We start from the raw sequence: 15,888 nt of genomic DNA on the forward strand, positions 1-15,888 counted from the left end.
ATTGTTGTAATCCTTTGAATCCTCTTCAAAGGGCTAACTAAAAAGTCCCTAGCTAACATCCACACTGTCATTCATCTCCCACCAAGCTTTTACTAAGCCCCAATTGCTAAAACGTAGGGAAATCACTGTATAATATTTGGTCAAAGACATCATATATGCATAGTCTAGTTCTAGAATTTAGCTAAATAGAGGGTTGCTGGTGAGGATGAGATGGGTAAATGTGAGTGGGGGAACCTGGCATGATGGACCCTACACTCACATTAAAACACACCAGTTTAGCTAAAGTTGTAAAAGTGAAGTAGGTCTAGCTGCCAGACTTATGGTTACAAACCAGTATGGTTACGCTCCCACCTCTGAGAAATGTTGCACCTGTGCAGTTACAATCCTTCACTAGCTGCACAGGCGCAGAACACTCCCAGCCACAGGAGCACGGCCTAGGAGGTGACAAATAAGAAAACATAAGTAGGCCTGTCCTGCAATTTCAACTAGTGCATATACTGTATATCCTGAGACATTATTACTTTTATATCTTGAAATGCAGTCAACTTATCAAGCTCATTGTTGACATAACTACGTGAAAAAATGCTTGTTTGTCTGAAGTGCACCTGTCTCCATTTAGACAGTATTTCTGTCTTATGTAAACTCAGGGTCTCAGAGCTGAGAAAGCATTACGAGTTTAACCTCTGAATGTTTTACATATTATGCTGTTAGTTCTGTAACAGAAGGCACATAAAACTGAAAACATGCCTAATAAATAAATTTTCCTCTAAGCATATGCTAGATATTTTCCAGTGTGCGTATAAGTAAGATAAATGTTACATCATGTATATATTTAGAATGCAGCCTCTCATACTCTCCAGTGCAGCCTTACATATTAATTATGCCAATTACCTGCTTCATAATATATAATATGCTCTTCACTGTTGTGAAAACTACAATGCTTTTTTTTCCCTTTTTCTTTTAGCTTTGTATTTGATGGCGGCTATAACAAACTAATGAATATCCACATTAAATGTTTTATAGGTATTTTATGAATTGAGTAATGCCCTCCTATTAAATCTGCAGCCCTAACTGATTCCAAAATAAATTGTAACACAATATACCAGGCAAAGTGTAATTGCGAGCAACACATTTACTTATTATGGGGTTATCATTTATTGTGCCGTTATTTAAATAGTAACTGAAGTTCAGTGACAGAGGAAAATAATCTAATCCTAATATAAAACTGTTTTACTCTCAATACTTAAATGTTCTCCTCAAATAAAATATAAATAAAAATCAAATATAAATTGTTAAGCACTCATTAAGAAAAAAAGAGTTTTGTAACAATGTGGCAATGGGGAGTATACCCAAAATAAGTAGGGCCTTTGAATGAAAGTGAAGTTTCACCCTCAACTGATGATCTTTCTATTATTTATCCAAAGAGTACTGTATAGTCTCTCAGAATTTAGCATGTAGACTGCATTCATCCCACCAAAGACCCATGGCAATCCTGATCAGTGTATCTGAAATTAGGATGTTTTTGGTACATATTTTTTTTTATATTATTGTGGAGAATATCTCTTTAAATATTGCTAGTGTATATAGTGGCACTATCCCTAGTATATCCAATTTTAAAATAAATGTGGGAAAAAAATCTTAAACCTTTATTTCAATGAGCAAATAACCTCTGATTTTGCAATTGCATTTTGTGTGGACAGACAAGCTAAAAATATTGGCATCAAATTCTGTAAAGTGCAGGTTTAAGGCCTTGTTTCCATCTGTGTGCTTCTATCCGCTTCTGTCCGCTTTTTATCAGCACATCAATGTTATGTTGCTGAGAAGCAGACAGAAGTTCACAGATGGAAACAAGGCCTAATGATTTTATTTTCTTTTTTTCTCCAGGAGGTTACGTTGGATCTTATTAATGGTGTTGATTATAATGAGTAATTTTGGCTTTGTGTAATTTCATGTAATTTTCACAATTATGATTCTGATTTTGTGGGTTATTGTTTGTGTAATTTCAAGTCACTTTTACATCAATGCTTTGAAGTCTATGGCCCATATGCAATTACCAGTAACTTTTTCACCAGTTTTTTCTCCAAGGAGATTATTTTTCATCTTCAATTTAGAATTACTTTTAAACATTTTGCAATTAAAAAAGTACCAAAAAGTAGTTGAAAAAGTACCATTAAAATTATTCTTAGTTTTTTTCTTGCTTGCTGGTGGTTTAAAAAGGTATTTTATTCAAAAGTGTGAAAAATATCACCTAAGAGAAAAAGTGAATTGCATATGGGCCGATGAGGCATAAGAAAACCAATTTTCGAAATGAGCAAACACATTTTTGCATAAATGCATTGAAGTCTATGGAGCATAAGAAACAAATATTTTTGAAAAATGACACGTCATTGCAAAATTATAGATCAGATTTATGAACACATGCAAAATTAATTGTGCAATAGTCTTAAATATCACATTATGATTTCACATCATAATTCCAAATTCTTCTGCAAAATTACTACTATGAAAAATTCAAGTTCATCTCTAATCTTAATCCTAATCTCCTACAATGTATAACTTGGGTTTTTGAGTAATAACATCAAGATGAATATTTTGGCCATCATTAATTTTTTGTAGAATAAGCCCTGTAGTGCTCTATCTTCATAAACCACAAATATAGTGAAAACACTTTAAACTCCTCTGCTGCATGCTGTCGAGTATCTTCCTCTCCCTTGCCTTTACTTCCAGCCTCACAGGTTCTCACATGTAGGAAGACATAAACAAATGAGGGACACCCTTAGTGCCAAGCAAGCTTCTGCTTTATTTCTCACAATTTAAAAGCATCCAGAAGTGAATTCGGCAAAGTCACTTATATCTGTGGGTCTTAACACCAATTAGGACTCTGAAGAAGTATTCACTTCCCACTCCTGTAGTACTCATACAGTAATTCAACAACAGAATGATCTCTATATCTCAAGGTTAAGCGCACATCCATACATATAAAAAGTCATTCATATTCAGCTTCTTATAGGTTCTTTTCTCTTGTCACCAAAACATATATGATGATATCCTCCACCACAAGCACCCTTCTGTGAATAGCCTCATCAAATATCTCTGACCACTGTTAGACTGGTCAGATATGCACAATATCCAGGGAGCCTTGGAGCCTCAGGTTCCTGGTGCCTCTATTGCTGTAGCTATCCCATATCATGCACATTATTAAGCATTTCATATCTTGCTTTGCAGGTACCTTAAACAAATATCTCTCATAGCGTATTACCGTTTAAAATCAATAAAACTTTATTCTACAATCCACCCACATGTTGTTGGCATTTTGTATCCACACAGAGTTTGTTATACGGGCTCTCCTCCGTTGCCTATGCTGGGCTAGATGGCTCTGGACCTGTCTGCTGCCTCCCTCCACGCCAGATCCACCCACATAGAGCACTCCATTCAACGCAGTTTGTTTCCCAACACATCCAGTCTCTGTCCAATCGATTACATCACTATCTGGTGACTCATCAGGGACACGGGGATAGTGTTGGGCGAACACCTGGATGTTCGGGTTCGGGCCGAACAGGCCGAACATGGGCCAGATGTTCGGCATGTTCGGCCCGAACGCCGAACTCAATGGAAGTCAATGGGACCCCCGAACATGGGGGCCCTATGGGGTCGCAGGCATAAGGGGGGAGCATGCCCCGGTCGCGGGGGGGGTCAGAAATTCCCCCCACCCCCTCCGCTAGCGCTCTCCCCTCTGCCCGCTTCCCCATAAAAAAAGTTATAGTACCTGGTGCCTGGTGGCTGGCAGTGGAGTGAGGAGGAGGAGGAGGAGTCCGAGTAGCAGAGTGGCGTTGAGGCCGGGCAGCGGGCGGTTCAGCGCTAGTACCCTTGTGGTACTTCCGCCCTTTCTCTGACCTCACGTCCTCTGCATACGAGGGTACGCATCACGCGTACCCTCGTATGCGTCATCACGCAGAGGACGTGAGGTCAGAGAAAGGGCGGAAGTACCACAAGGTACTAGCGCTGAACCGCCCGAACCGCCCGCTGCCCGGCCTCAACGCCACTCTGCTACTCGGACTCCTCCTCCTCCTCCTCACTCCACTGCCAGCCACCAGGCACCAGGTACTATAACTTTTTTTATGGGGAAGCGGGCAGAGGGGGGAGCGCTAGCGGAGGGGGTGGGGGGAATTTCCGACCCCCCCCGCGACCGGGGCATGCTCCCCCCTTATGCCTGCGACCCCATAGGGGGGCAGTATTCGGCCAAACAGGGCCCTGTTCGGCCGAACAGGGGCCCTGTTCGGCCATGTTCGGCCATGCATTCAACAGTTCGGGCGAACCCCGAACAGTTTGGCCGAACACCACCAGGTGTTCGGCCGAACTCGAACATCACCCGAACAGGGTGATGTTCTGCAGAACCCGAACAGTGGCGAACACTGTTCGCCCAACACTACACGGGGACTGGACGCTGTGCTGGGATTCTTAATCTTCCATTGTCGACAGCCATTGGATATGGGATATCTACAGCAATAGAGGCACCAGGAACCTGAGGCTCCAAGGCTCCCTGGATATTGTACATATCTGACCAGTCTAAAGTTGCGTACACTCGCACTACCGCCGGCAAAGATGGGTCCGCCGGACCCTCCCGCTGGGCGGACGTTCAGCCGACAGTAGCACGTGTGTGCGTGCTGTCAGTGGACTGATAAGGCTGTTTCTGAGCTGAGCAGATCGTTCAGAAACAGCCTTATCAGTCTGTCTGACAGACTGTACACACGCACTACTGTCGCTGGAATGCCCACCCAGCTGGAGGGTCCGGCGGACCCGGCGTTGCTGGCAGTAATGCGTGTGTACCCACCTTTACAGTGGTTAGAGATATCTGGTGAGTCTATTCACAGAAGGGTGCTTGTGGTGGGGGATATCATCATATATGTATTGGTGACAAGAGAAAAGAAGCTATAAGAAGCTGAATAGGAATGTCTTTTTATCTATATGGATGTGCGCTTAACATTGAGATATAGAGATTTGTGATAAGGCCCGCCAAGCCTGGGTGTAGCACACTCTGATGGGTTTTATAAGTATAAATTGTCAGCTATAGCGCTTTGATATATGTATGACAACAACAGAATGGTCCCTGCTCTCATCCCAACCGGTTTCGGCTCTTGTTGTCATCAAGGTGAGCCCCCCTGACGATGGCAAGAGCCAAAAACAGTTGGCTGAGAGCGAGTACCATTTTATTGTCCAATTATTCTAAGCATACAGGAGTGGGAAGCAAGTGACGCAGGGTACTAATTGGTGTTAGGACCAGAAAATGACTTTGCCAAATTCACTTATGGATGCTTTTAAACTGTGACAAATAAAGTAGAAGCTTGCTTGGAACTGAGTGTGTCCCTCCTCCATTTTTGTCTTTCCACATATAAGAGCCTGTGAGGCTGGAGGTGAAGGCAAGGGAGAGGGAGATACCTGACAGCAAGTAGCAGAGGAGCTTGAAGTGTTTTCACTATATGTGCCGTTTTAGAAGATACAATTCTACAGGGATTATTCTACATTGTGGTGACTGTGTTTGGGACGTTGTCTTCCTGTGGGTGGGTGGTCTGTATACGCATCAACTGAAAGCAGGCTTAACGAGTGGGCGCCAATACTCGCATTTTTCTCTGACATCATTAAAAGTTTTGTTCAGATCATCCTTATAAAAATCGTCTTGACCTTTCATATGAAAGTAAACTAATCATTTAAAAACTGTGTGGGAAATAACACCTTCTAGAATCTAGAGTTAATTACACCTAATAGAGTTTTTGACCAAACTTAACATGCAGGTTAAACTAGACATGAAACTAAATCACTATACTAACCGCCTTAGAAGAATTACATAGTGGGCTTCAAATTAAATTACCAAATAAACAAGGATGGTGGAATCTTACATAGTTTGTTCTCTCCTTGATGAGAATATTTGGCTGCCCACTTATTCCTGAAAAAAAGCAGATGAAGTGTTACACATATGATGTTGGCTTACACAAAAAATGGGCAGTCTGGAGGCAATTCTCATTTACTTCTATGGCGATTTCCCCCTGGCAGGAATAAATGCGACTCTTCAATTCATGCTTGTTCAAGCAAGCTGCAGTTTCGGGACATATTTTTGGAAGGAGAACTCGTTTATTTTAAGTGACTGAGGTGCAAGTTTAATACTTTTTGCCACTGGAAAACAATTGAATTGAATCTTTAACCACTTGCCGACCGCGCACTAATACCGCGCGTCGGCAAAGTGGCAGCTGCAGGACCAGCGACGCAGATCTGCGTCGCCGGCTGCAGGCTAATTAATCAGGAAGCAGCCGCTCACGCGAGCGGCTGCTTCCTGTCAATTCACAGCGGGGGGCTCCGTGAATAGCCTGCGGGCCGCCGATCGCGGCTCGCAGGCTAAATGTAAACACAAGCGGAAATAATCCGCTTTGTTTACATTTGTACAACGCTGCTAACAGTAGCAGCATTGTACTGGATCAGCAATCCCTGGCAAATTAGCGGCCGGGGATCGCTGTCACATGACAGGCAGGAGCCTGTTAGAGGCTGCACAGGACAGATCCGCGGGAAGGGAGGGAGGAGAGGGAGAGGGGGAATCCGGCAGTGGAGTGGGCTTTGAGGTGCCGCCCCGCCAGCCACACGCAGGCAGGAGCGATCAGACCCCCCCCAGCACATCATCCCCCAGTGGGGAAAAAGGGGGGCGATCTGGTCGCTCTGCCTTGTGTTTGATCTGTGCTGGGGGCTGTAGAGCCCACCCAGCACAGATCAGCAAATACAGCGCTGGTCCTTAAGGAGGGGGGGGGGTAAAGGCTGGGTCATCAAGTGGTTAAAATAAAATTAGGTGAAAAGTAATAACATCCCAGAATTTACAAATACAGTTTATTTTGTTGACTCATTCCCACATAATTCTGGTTAAGCTGCACCACAAGTCTTTTTTGGAATCTTAACCGCTTCAGGACAACAGGCTTCCCCCCAGTGACCAGGCTATTTTTTTACAAATAAGGCCACTGCAGCTTTAACAGCTTGCTGCAGAGCCATACAACTTAGCACACAAATGGTCCCCCCCCCTTTTCTTGCCACCAACAGAGATTTCTGTTGGTGGCATCTGATTGCTGCTGCAATTTTTTTATTATTATTAGTTTATACATTTTAGAATTTAATTTTAAATTTTTAATTAATAAGCTGTGTTATTTTATTTTTATATTTTTATCTTCCCCCTCTCCTCCCCCCCCTGAAATCCAATCAGCGTGATCCCTCTTATAGGCATCAGCCTACGAGAGGGATCACTTTGCGTGGCTCCCCTGGGGACAGCTCAGTACAAACTTTTTTTTCAACCTGCCAATGTGGCTAGCAGGTTGTTTATGGAGCCCCGCTCTGTAACTGAGTGGGGATGCGTGCGCGCTCCGCGCTTATCTCCGCCCACCATTCTTGAGATCGATCAGCATTAGGCAGTCCTGGGGCTGCCACCTTCCCGACGCCTGTCTGCGTTAGGTGGTCGGGAAGGGGTTAAGTAAATATTTTAGGGACAGTGATAGAATCAAGACTCAGCTCCATCTGACCTAAAAGGAGGTGTTTTGGAAAAGCGGTTTAACCACTTGCCGACCGCCCACACCCTCAGAACGCCCTCAGACCCCAGCCCTGATCACCTCGCCAGTGCATTGCTTGCATCTATTCCCCCCTCTAATCACACCTTGAGACACCCATCAATCATGTCCTGTCACCCCCTAGCACACCTACCCATCAGATCAGGCCCTAATTTACGCCGTGTGGGCTCCTGATCACTTGGCCAAACCCTCAGATCCCCCTCAGACCCCCTTCCGATCACCTCCCCAGTGCATTAATTGCATCTATTTTCCCCTCTAACCACCCCCTGAGACACCCATCAATCACCTCCTGTCACCCCCCTAGCACTCCTATCCATCAGATCATGCCCAATACAACCTGTCATCTAAGAGGCCTCCCTGCTTATGACTGGTTCCACAAAATTCGCCCCCTCATAGACCACCTGTCATCAAAATTTGCAGATGCTTATACCCCTGAACAGTCATTTTTAGACATTTGGTTTCCAGACTACTCACGGTTTTGGGCCCGTAAAATGCCAGGGCAGTATAGGAACGCTACAAGTGACCCCATTTTAGAAAAAAGACACCCCAAGGTATTCTGTTAGGTGTATGACAAGTTTATAGAAGATTTTATTTTTTGTCAAAAGTTAGCGGAAATTGATTTTTATTGTTTTTTTCACAAAGTGTCATTTTTCAAAAATAAAATCTTCTATGAACTCACCATACACCTAACGGAATACCTTTGGGTGTCTTCTTTCAAAAATGGGGTCACTTGTGGGGTTCCTATACTGCCCTAGCATTTTAGGGGCCCTAAACCGTGAGGAGTAGTCTAGAAAACAAATGCCTCAAAATGACCTGTGAATAGGACGTTGGGCCCCTTAGCGCACCTAGGGCTCGATTTACAAAATGGTGCTAACCTTAGCACTGGCCTTTAGCACGTCTAAATTCAGTTGAAATGTGAGAAGAAGTGATGGTGCGCAAAGTACCGCGTGCAAAGTTTTGCGTGCGCACTGCACAGAGAGCAGGGTGCTCCGCGCGAAGTGCCCACTAAAGCCTATGGGACTTAGCGCGCGCATAGGACTTTGCACGCGCAAAGCTTTGCGTGCGGTACTTAGCGCATGATCTGATTGAGAAAACCAGTGCTAACCTACTTAGCACCCTGGTTGGCACGACTAAAGAATTTAGATGTGCTAAGTAGGTTAGCACCGCTTAGTAAATCAATCCCCTAGGCTGCAAAAAAGTGTCACACATGTGGTATCGCCGTACTCAGGAGAAGTAGTATAATGTGTTTTGGGGTGTATTTTTACACATACCCATGCTGGGTGGGAGAAATCTCTCTGTAAATGGACAATTGTGTGTAAAAAAAAATCAAAAATGTGTCATTTACAGAGATATTTCTCCCACCCAGCATGGGTATATGTAAAAATACACCACAAAACACATTATACTACTTCTTCTGAGTACGGCAGTACCACATGTGTGGCACTTTTTTGCACCCTAACTGCGCTAAGGGGCCCAAAGTCCAATGAGTACCTTTAGGATTTCACAGGTCATTTTGAGACATTTGGGTTCAAGACTACTCCTCACGGTTTAGGGCCCCTAAAATGCCAGGGCAGTATAGGAACCCCACAAGTGACCCCATTTTAGAATGAAGACACCCCAAGGTATTCCGTTAGGTGTATGACGAGTTCGTAGAAGATTTAATTTTTTGTCACAAGTTAGCGGAAATTGATTTTTATTGTTTTTTTTTCACAAAGTGTCAATTTCCGCTAATTTGTGACAAAAAAAATCCTCTATGAACTCACCATACTCCTAACAGAATACCTTAGGGTATCTTCTTTCTAAAATGGGGTCACTTGTGGGGTTCCTATACTGCCCTGGCATTTTAGAGGCCTTAAACCGTGAGGAGTAGTCTAGAAACCAAATGCCTCAAAATGACCTGTGAATAGGACGTTAGGCCCCTTAGTGCACCTAGGCTGCAAAAAAGTGTCACACATGTGGTATCGCCATACTCAGGAGAAGTAGTATCATGTGTTTTGGGGTGTATTTTTACACATACCCATGCTGGGTAGGAGAAATCTCTCTGTAAATGGACAATTGTGTGTAAAGAAAATCTAAAAATTGTCATTTACAGAGATATCTCTCCCACCCAGCATGGGTATATGTAAATATACACCCCAAAACACATTATACTACTTCTCCTGAGTATGGCGGTACCACATGTGTGGCACTTTTTTGCACCCTAAGTGCGCTAAGGGGCCCAAAGTCCAATGAGTACCTTTAGGATTTCACAGGTCATTTTGTGACATTTGATTTCAAGACTACTCCTCACGGTTTAGGGCCCCTAAAATGCCAAAGCAGTATAGGAACCCCACAAATGACCCTATTTTAGAAAGAAGACACCCAAAGGTATTCTGTTAGGAGTATGGTGAGTTCATAGAAGATTTAATTTTTTGTCACAAGTTAGCGGAAAATGATTTTTATTGTTTTTTTTCACAAAGTGTCATTTTCCGCTAATTTGTGACAAAAAATAAAATCTTCTATGAACTCACCATACTCCATACCTCTGGGTGTCTTCTTTCTAAAATGGGGTCATTTGTGGGGTTCCTATACTGCCCTGGCATTATAGGGGCCCTAAACCGTGAGGAGTATTCTTGAAACTAAATGTCTCAAAATGACCTGTGAAATCCTAAAGGTACTCATTGGACTTTGGGCCCCTTAGCGCAGTTAGGGTGCAAAAAAGTGCCACACATGTGGTATCACCGTACTCAGGAGAAGAAGTATAATGTGTTTTGCAGTCTATTTTTACACATACCCATGCTGAGTGGGAGAAATATCTCTGTAAATGGACAATCGTGTGCAAAAAAAAAATCAAAAAATTGTCATTTACAGAGATATTTCTTCCACCCAGCATGGGTATGTGTAAAAATACACCGCAAAACACATTATACTACTTCTCCTGAGTGCGGCAATACCACATGTGTGGCACTTTTTTGCAGCCTAACTGCGCTAAGGGGCCCAAAGTCCAATGAGCACCTTTAGGCTTTACAGGGGTGCTTACAATTAGGCACCCCCCAAAATGCAAGGACAGTAAACACACCCCACAAATGACCCCATTTTGGAAAGTAGACACTTCAAGGTATTCAGAGAGGAGCATAGTGAGTCCGTGGCAGATTTCATTTTTTTTTTTGTCGCAAGTTAGCAGAAATGGAAACTTTTTTTTTGTCACAAAGTGTCATTTTCTGCTAACGTGTGACAAAAAATAAAATTGTCTATGAACTCATCATGCATCTAAGTGAATACTTTGGCATGTCTTCTTTCCAAAATGGAGTCATTTGAGGGGTATTTGTACTATCCTGGAATTTTAGTACCTCATGAAACATGACAGGTGCTCAGAAAAGTCAGAGATGCTTCAAGATGGGAAAATTCACTTTTGGCACCATAGTTTGTAAACGCTATAACTTTTACCCAAACCAATAAATATACACTGAATGTTTTTTTATTTATCAAAGACATGTAGCACAATAAATTTGGACAAAAATGTATATAGAAATTTTACTTTATTTGAAAAATGTCAGCACAGAAAGTAAAAAAAAATCATTTTTTTGACAAAATTTGTCTTTTTTGATAAATATAATAAAAACTAAAACTGACAGCAGCAATCAAATAGCACCAAAAGAAAGCTTTATTAGTGACAAGAAAAGGAGGTAAAATTCATTTAGATAGTAGGTTGTATGACCGAGCAATAAACCGTGAAAGCTGCAGTGGTCTGAATGGAGAAAAAGGCTCTGGTCCTTAAGGGGCGAAAAGACTGTGGTCCTCAAGTGGTTAATAATGTCAATATTCTTGGGACAAGTGCCCTAGCAAATGAAAAAAATGTATATATACCCTGGGCAATCAGAAAGCAACAGGCATTTTTAGTTAATACATTTATTTTATAAACACTGGCCTATTTGCAATTAATTAAGTTTTCTACCAGGAGATATGTTTTCATCTTCTCTACAAAGTAAGTTTTCAGCACTATGCTTTTGAAAAAGTAACAAAAAGTAGGTAAAAAAGTAAAATCAATCATATGGTACTTCCTATTAATGCTGATTGCTGAACAAACAGATGCCAGCATTCTGCAGTCACGTGACAAGCAGAACAGGGAGAGAACAGATAAAAACAAATGGCTGGTGCTTGCTGAGCAAACCCAAATTGACTTCATACGAAAAGCTCCTTACTTCCCTACTCTCAGAGTGATGAATATAATGCAAAGGTTTTTGTTTGTTTTTTTTACCAGAGAGGTTCAAGTTATAAATTCATAAATTCTGTTCTCAGTGGGGCGACTGGTTTGGCAAAAGTTTGTTGTTTATAAATAAAAGCACTGTAAAGACAAACACTTAGAACAGCTGCATCACATTTGTGTGCATTTAGATGCAACATACCTCTTGCTTGACATACTGCATATGTTTTCTCCTTTCTCTTTCGTCAGTTTCTCAATGTCTGCTTTTTAGAAAAGACATTTGCTTACATCAGGCAAAATATGTTGCAGCTGAGCTTGCGAGTGACATTTGGGAACATGTGACATTATAAAACAGTCTCACTTGTAAACAATTGTTGATAAATGTGCATTTGTTTACACTGGCATGAAGCATTATTAATTTCTCTTTAACCACTTGAGGAGCGCAGTGGTAAACCCCTCTAAAGACCAGGCTATGTTTTGTGAGATAGGCCACTGCAGCTTTAAGGCCAAGCTGCAGGGCCGCACAACACAGCACACAAGTGATCCCCCCCCCCCTTTTCTCTCCACCAACAGAGCTTCCTGTTGGTGGGGTCTGATCCCCCCCCCCCCACAGTGTTTATTTATTTTTTTTATAAATATTTAATTTATTTATTTTTAAATACATTTCTTTCTTTTTTTTTCTTTACTAAACCCTCCCTACCTCCCCCCACTAGCCAATCACTGTGATTGGCTGTCATAGGTTTCAGCCAATGACAGCGGATCACCGCCGACACTCTGGAGGGGACAGTCGTGTCCCCAGTACAGCTCTTCTGCAGATCGCAGCACTGTACAAAGTAATTAGACGGCAGTTTCACCACCTAATAGTCTCTCGAGTGGCGATCGCTGCTCGGAGACTGAAGGCGGGGCGGAGCTCCGCCCCTCAAGCAGGAGATGCGCCCGCAGCCTGTACGCGATCTCCTGCAGTAGCCGGCTCCAGGACCTGAAGCCAATTGGCGTTAGGCGGTCTTGGGGCTGCCGCCACATTCACGCCCATTGGCGTGACGCGGTCCTTAGGTAGTTTTTCCATCTTCTAAAAAAAAAAAAAAAGTGAAAAAAGAATTCGTTTTTCACTCCTGCTTGGCAACAAACACAAAGTCATTAACTAAAAACAGAAACAGAAAAAATATACAGTTTATTTTAAAGCCCTAGTTGACCTTTTGGTTTTTTGCTTCTATAATTTTTTTTTAATTTAAATCAGCCGTTTAAAGGACTTACGATGCGAAGATGGTAAAAAAAAAGTTAAATACCTATTCAGTGCGCCATCCTCATCCCCCCTTCCATTCTGCCGCGTTTGTAAAGCATTTCCCAGGCTCGTGGGGGTCCCGATCCCACGGGTCGTCCTCAGCTGCCCCACTAAAAATGGCCACCAGGTCTGGCCGCGGCTGCGCAGTTCTCACAGCTGCAAGTGCGGCTGCGCAGCTCTAAGTCCTCCTCCAGCTCCTACCTCATTACGGCAGTCTCGCATGCTTTATGTACACAAGACTGCCAGTATGGAGGTCGGAGCTGGCAAGGACTTAGAGCTGCGCAGCCGCACTTGCGACTGTGAGAACTGCGCAGCCGCGGCCAGACCTGGTGGCCATCTTCAGTGGGGCAGCTGAGGACGACCCGTGGGATCGAGTCGGGACCCCCACGAGCTGGGTATTGCTTTACAAGCACGGCAGAATGGAAGGGGGGATGCGGGTGGTGTCCCCTAAGGGTCATAAAACTGAATAGGTATTTAACTTTTTTTTACCATCTTGGCCTTGTAAGTCCTTTAAAAGCAATCCCATTGGAAATGTCAGTCATGTGACCTAGAGAGTCATCCAGATAGCAAGGCAATGCAATGGATTAAGAGTTTGTAGCACCTTCAATGGCTGATTGGATGTACATATGTATAAGAAACTAGAGTGGCGCTGCACTCGACAGTAAATAGAATCAATGTCACTGACTGCTGACCTTAAAAAAGTGGGTGAACCCTCTTCCCCACTTGTGTATATGATAAATTATCAAAGAAAAAGATGAGGAGCATTGGGTATATGATTCAAAATTATTGTATTAATTTCTCATTAAAAGAAGTGCTTGTCTTTTTGAAGCAAATCTACGGATTGCAATCTATAGCATATTCCAAATCACACACATTGGCCCACATTTACATTGTACAACAGACCTGGTGTTCCTTTTTCCCTTTCAAAAAATATAAAAATATATAAAAAATGTAAGAAAAATATAGATGTAAATATATAAAGGTATTTTAGTATTGACACTGCCAGTGTTGTGTTGTCCTGCAAGTAAGAAGATTCCAATATGTATTGCATTATTATGTTCTTTTATTGAGAAATAAATAAAATAATATCCAGCGCCCCTCATACCTTTCTTGGATGCACATATGTGTCTGTTGCCTCTATTTTAAGGTTAAAAACCTGAGTTGCTCCTTGTCCAAATATCAAGTTGTAAGCATGAATTATCCTAACAATGACAATAACAATTACAATTTTAGTGGGTTGGCTTAAATTTGATAATTCTGCAGAATGTTTGGAGAACTAAGATCTTCTATCTAATTTAATTTGGCCACATCACTTGCCTCTTTTCCACTATTTATGATCTGAGTAGGATGAGCATAGCTATTTTGTATGTTTGAATGTCCAGTCAATCCAGTCTCCAGTCTGCAGTGGTGCTCATCATGAGCACGTGATCACTGCTATCCTGTGATCATAAGCCGTTTTTCCCGATCACGGGCTCAAAATCGGCATCTGTGATTGCTCTCGATCACGGATGCCGGTTTTGCAATCGAAATCCGGCTCGTGATCATGGCTAGCTGTGATCACGAGTCCGGAATCACGGTAACCAGGGAAATTATGTTTGACAACGTTGGGTCAATTAGAGGGCCCACAGTCAAGGCCCTCCCCTACTCTATATAAGGGGTCATCCACCTTGAAAATCTCATCCTTGCTTGACTCTGGTAGTGCTGAAAGCTTCTCTGTGCTATCTGGCTGTGTTAAAAATTGTATTGTGCAATGTCTGGGAGAAGCAGAGGCAGCGCCATCGTGGCGGCCACCGCCGCTAGCCATGGGGCGCTCAACTCTGGGGGAGGGAGCAGAGAGGGAGCAGAAAGGCGCAGTGTATTGCACCTATCTTTAGCCAGGGTCAATGGGCCATTCAGGAGAAGCAGGCAGAGTTTGTTGTGGAGCTGATGGTGGAGCCGCAGGCCACCGGATCCACACAGACCTCAACTGTCACCAGCACTCCTGTGAAGAGCAGCAGCAGCTTCCCGCTGGAGGTCACGTTGACCCCAGTGGCCAAACAGCCCTTACTGGACAAAAGTTCACTCCACTTCAGTCCAGCGCTGGAGAGCACATGAGGGCTGTTGTGCAGCAGATGGAGCAGATTGTGGGGCCTGTCAGCCAGGAGGATCTGGAAGAGGAGGAGCCAGAGCTAAGGGATGTTTAGGCTGAAGAGGTGGTTGAGGGGTCAGAGGAGATGTTTGGGGAGGAGGATGATGAGGTGCTGGACCATCCCTACGTGCCAGCACAGTTCTCACCAAGGCATCTCGGAGAAGGAGGAGGCTGTGGCAGAGAGGTGCAGCATGGCAGCCAGGGGCAGGGCCAGCAGTGGACGTGGAAGAGCGGAGCCACAGCCTGCTGCTTCAGCCACCACCACCACCACCACCAGGCAACCCTAAACCAGAGGCAGGCACCCCCTTCCAGCCATAGGGAGGTGTTCACATCCCCAATATGGGTATTTTTCCATATCTCCACACTGGATGCAAGCTTTGCTGTTTGCAATATCTGAAAAGCTCCCTTGAGCAGAGGACAGAATGCGTCCAAGATGGGTACCTCAGGCCTCCAAACCCACTTGCGGATCCATCACTGTGCACAGTTTGGGGAGTTTCAGAGGATGAAGAATGCTGCCAGTGGTCAGAGCAGGAGACCCACTGCACAGCCTTCAGCAGCTGCAGCAGCATTCCGCCTTCCTGCTCATCCAGCAGCAGTAGCAGGGGTGGGAAAACTCACTTCTAGTGTGCCCTCTAGAATTCCCACCACCATTGAGACTGGTGAGGGCATCCAGATCTCAGTGGCCTCCTCTGCTACCTCCACA

General features: G+C 43.7%; 1 long non-coding RNA gene across 2 annotated transcripts in view; it reads right to left on the reverse strand.

The window, feature by feature from the left end:
- Nucleotides 1–12,037, reverse strand: part of LOC137518393 (uncharacterized) — a 54,754-nt gene extending 42,717 nt beyond the window's left edge. For both annotated transcript variants that reach the window (XR_011020804.1, XR_011020805.1), the window contains exons 1-2: nt 11,978–12,037; nt 5,895–5,941 (exon numbers count right to left, since the gene is read on the reverse strand). This is a non-coding gene — a long non-coding RNA (uncharacterized lncRNA). The remainder of the gene's footprint in view (nt 1–5,894; nt 5,942–11,977) is intronic.
- Nucleotides 12,038–15,888: the final 3,851 nt, after the last annotated feature.

The sequence above is a fragment of the Hyperolius riggenbachi genome, chromosome 5, assembly GCF_040937935.1.
Source record: "Hyperolius riggenbachi isolate aHypRig1 chromosome 5, aHypRig1.pri, whole genome shotgun sequence".
NCBI classification, from domain to species: Eukaryota; Metazoa; Chordata; class Amphibia; order Anura; family Hyperoliidae; genus Hyperolius; species Hyperolius riggenbachi.